Genomic DNA, 4,328 nt, shown 5'->3' with positions numbered 1-4,328 from the left:
TGTGTGTGTGTGTGTGTGTGTGTGTGTGTGTAAGTGTATGGTGTGTGCAACTGGGTGGAAATTTCAATGGGTATATCTGATGCTTACAGAGGATAGGCCCTGAATCTTCAAGCGACTTACGTGGGAGGAAACAGAGGGTCAGGTCTGCTCTAAGTGGAACATCTGCAAAACATTCAAGCCATTTACTGTAGAAATAATAAAAAGCCATTAATGATTATAGTTCCCACCCCTTCCCCCAAAAGGCCAAACCCTAATGAAATAATTCAAAGGTAGGCCTCATTTCCTAATAGTGGAATTAAACAACAACAACAAAAACCAACTAAACTTCCCAACTCTCCTTCTGAAGGGCCTGGGAACCTTGGAAGAAAGTAGGGAAATAAACAGAGCTGCTTCTGCGGGGAGCCACGGAGCTGGATTTACCAAGGCGGAAACCTTGGTGCACAATTAAACTACAGTAAATTTCTCTTTAAGTAGTAAAATTCGGAATACTCTTCAGAATTCAAAGATGTCTAGGGTTAAGTAATTTTTAAAAACAGTTTTGAAACGCCTTGTGCAATGAAGCTACCTTTAAGCCCCAGACTATTATAAAAATGCTATACATCTGGGTGCCAGGTTATCTCTCCATATTTCTTTCTAAAATGAGGAAAGCATTCATGAAAAGCTACTTGGCACACTTTATTTTCGGAAAGCAGATGTTAATTTTTTCACGTATCATTTTATGACCAAGTACATGTGTAGAGTTGGAAGGCATCCAGGGCGACTCTATTATTTGCTAAATGACTGTTAGTTGAAACATATTATTCTCGGCCTAACCATGGTATAGGTTATATCAATAAAGTAAACATCTGTGGGTTTTTTTTTAATCAGGGGAGGGGCATAAAGAGTTAGTATAAACGACCGAGGAAGGAAAACAAAGAAGAGTTTGGGAAGGAAGAGCGCACCTGTGCTGTAGAAAATGGGATATTTATATTGTTCAGTACAAAACAAAGTCCCCCCCAATCGGGCACTCGGGTATATTTACATGGCGGGAGATAAAGTTGAAAGCCTTTCCCGGCGTGCCAAATGGGATTCTCCCTGAGGCCTTCTGCGTGGCAAGATAACAGGTACTGAGCGCTCCTGGCGGCTGAGGCCTTCTCCGGCTGCCCCGCCTCCTCCGTCCCCCCCCCCCCAGCTCCCGCCCTAGGCCTGCCGGGCTCGGAATTCCCAGGCACCGCGGAAATTTCAGCGGGGTTCCCAGCCTAGGAGCACGCTCCGGAAACGTCCTCATTTGCCCTGCGACGCTCAAGGATGCCGGGCGCCCAGGATAAGCGAGTGGCCTGATAATTAATGGAATACAATATTTATGGCCCAATGTATTGACTCCGAGGCAAGCGCGCCTCTTAGATAGTCCGTGGGGGTCTGGCAAACAGGGGAGAGTGAGCAAACATAATGACCGGAGTACTTATGTCTATCGGGTTTGCTCACTTAAACCCGAGCTATGTAACATCATGATAAATATTAATATCCACCTTTCCAGCTCCTCAACACCGCCGTTCTAACTCTCTCTTCCTGAGCGTTGCCCTTTACAAAAAGGCCAGAGAGGAGGTTTTTAACATAAAACGCTGCAAATATGAAAAAATAGGTCACCAATAAAATTGGTCTCAGCATGGAGTGTAATTGCAACAAAGTGCTGCCGCGTAAAACCGCGCAGTGAGCTGGCTGAGGCGGCACAGTCGCGAACCATCTGGTGTGTATTAAAAGCGGTGCTGTAAATATTGCTGAGAGCTAATGCATTATCGGCTTCTATAAGTGCACAGGGCCTGTGAGCTTTCCATATGTTAGAACATGTAGATCGGTGAGAGCAAGGAAAGGTGTTCTTTGAATCACCAGCTGCGAAAACATCGTTTCCCCCACTTTTGGTGGAATTTCGGCTGAAAAGTGTCGAATGTACATCTCCATTATCTGCCCCTCCCAGCACCCCTTGCCTCTTGTCTCAGATTCTCTTTCTCTTTTTCCCTAGCTTTTCTCCCGCTCCCCTTCCAACCCTCCTCCCCTTTTCCTACTCTCCGAGGGGATAGGGCAGGCATTGCTGACGTCACTACACATCAGTAAAAGAGAGTGACTGTTGCAGAGAGAGGGAGAAAAAAAATTCATGTGTTTTTCATCAGTGCTAAATTTTTGCCTTTTTAATAGAAATGAGCTGCCCAGCATGGGTGCCCTCCTGTTCTGGGGCTTATAATCAACACCGCTCCCTTTTATGGGGTGGTCCATAAGGCGGGAAGCCGCTCTTCATCCTGTGTGAGTTCTAATGGAAGAATCGGCTCTTTCGGATGAAACCAGGGGAAATAAAGTGCACACCCACACCTCCAAGCAACCTTTGCCAAGCCGGCTGGAGGACTCCTGGCTCCGAGGCAGTTTTGGTTTGCACCCCAGAACTTCTTTTCTCTAGTTCGGCCCTCCATACATCCACCCCCCACATACTGAATTGCCACACACAGCACAGCTAATAATTTTCCTGCTGTCACATTACTTTTACGAGGAAAACAGCTCAAGTCTTCTCTTTTCTGGTGATAACCCATATTTAAGCGTTTACTATAATTACACTCTCCTCTCCTCTGAGCTCCCCCTCCCCATATTACTCACATCTAGTGGTCGGAACTCCCCCTGTGTTGTCTCACAGAGAGAGATCACGTCCTCTCAGAGTTGGCCTGATCTCTCTTACCCTTCCTAGTTCTTGCCACCCTTCCCTCCCCCTTCTTCTTCCCTTGCCCCTCTCACCTGTACACTCAGAACAAACCTCAGACCTGAGTGTGGGTAAACCTGCCGGCCATAATCCAGGTTCAATCAGCAAATGAATAAAACTCTTACTTTCTTTGATTTTGGCTGCAGGCTGCTTTCCCCCTCGGCGGTGGCCTCCTTTAATTATAGGAGCTATATTTCTTCCCTGGGAGACATTCAGGGGGTTTTTAGTTGGAAATTTGTGTCTGCTGAGTTATTTTGGATCCTGGACCAGTGAGTGAGTGGCCAGGACCCAGAGGCTCTGAGCGAAGAGCAGATTGAGACATATCGAGTTTCTTCTAAAAGGATCATTTCATGTGGGAGGTTGGACACAAAGTTTGCACTCGTGACTAGCATTCCAGTGAGAGACATGCATATTTTAAAACAACAAAGGGAGCTGGAAAAAAAGGTTGGGGGGGGACTGGAAAGAAGTTACTAAGTGACAAACATCTGTCAACATGGAATAACTTGTACGCTCCAATGCAAAACTATATGGCCAGCTCTATCGAGTTCAAGAAACAGAATCTAAGATAGTAACATCGGTACATACTTGTTTATGGGAGATCTAGTAAAAAAGACCCCAGTCCACAAACACGAGGATAATTAATACTGCACAAGTGAGGATAATTTTACAATTATGTTCTCCTGAGCTAATGGAAAGTGAGATTCTGTGGGACTTTTGAAAAATGAGCTTTACTTTATTACAATGGGGAGTGACAAAATAAACAGGGAGTCTAGGATACAAAACAAACCGGAGCAGAAGAAAGACAAAGCTCAAACCACCCTGCTTGCTGTGTCCCAGCCATCTTTAACCAAGAATCACTTTTACATGTGTATGTGAACCAAACACATAAACAGCCACCTCTCTCCTTTTCAACAAGGAGAAATGGCAAAATGTTTTCACGGGATTTCATCTCTCATTTAAACTCGGACTTTCAACAAGCATGTTATACCTTTAAAGAGAAAAGAAAAAAAAGTTCCTTCTTGAAGAAGGAACTTATTAAAAGCAAGCTGAAAGATGGTGCAAAATGCGGGTAGGCCTCTCTCGAAATACTCACATACACATGCGCAAATGCACACACACACACACACACACACTCACACACACACACACACACACACTGAATATCCAACAATCACAGAGAAGTTCAGACTCCAATTTCCACTGAAAAATCTTTTTCTCTTCCATCTTCCAGATCTGAAGACAAAAGGAGAGAAGGGCTGGTGGTGTACGGATGTCTCTGTTGTCAGCGCAGGTTCATGGGTTAGGAATGCTAATGAGCCTCTTGGCCTGCTCAAGACTAGGTTCTGGCTTTTGCACAGTACCCAGCACACACTCCTACACATTTGGGTCCTGCGTGCTGGCTGACAGGCGCACAGACAGAACATCCTGCCCGACCTTGTCTTGTCTTTTTTCTCTGAGCCCAGAGATCGATCGCTGACCCCACTATTGGGCCAAAGCTTTATTTATCTGACTGTTCAATGATATTATCAGCCTTAAACGTTATATACAGCAAATGTCTTCCTAAATCAACACAGTAGGATGGCGTGCAGAGATCAGCCTGTTCTTT

This window comes from Microtus ochrogaster, chromosome 19, assembly GCF_000317375.1.
Source record: "Microtus ochrogaster isolate Prairie Vole_2 chromosome 19, MicOch1.0, whole genome shotgun sequence".
NCBI lineage: Eukaryota > Metazoa > Chordata > Mammalia > Rodentia > Cricetidae > Microtus > Microtus ochrogaster.
The sequence above is the reverse complement of the archived record's forward strand: the minus strand, read 5'-3'. Positions refer to the sequence as shown.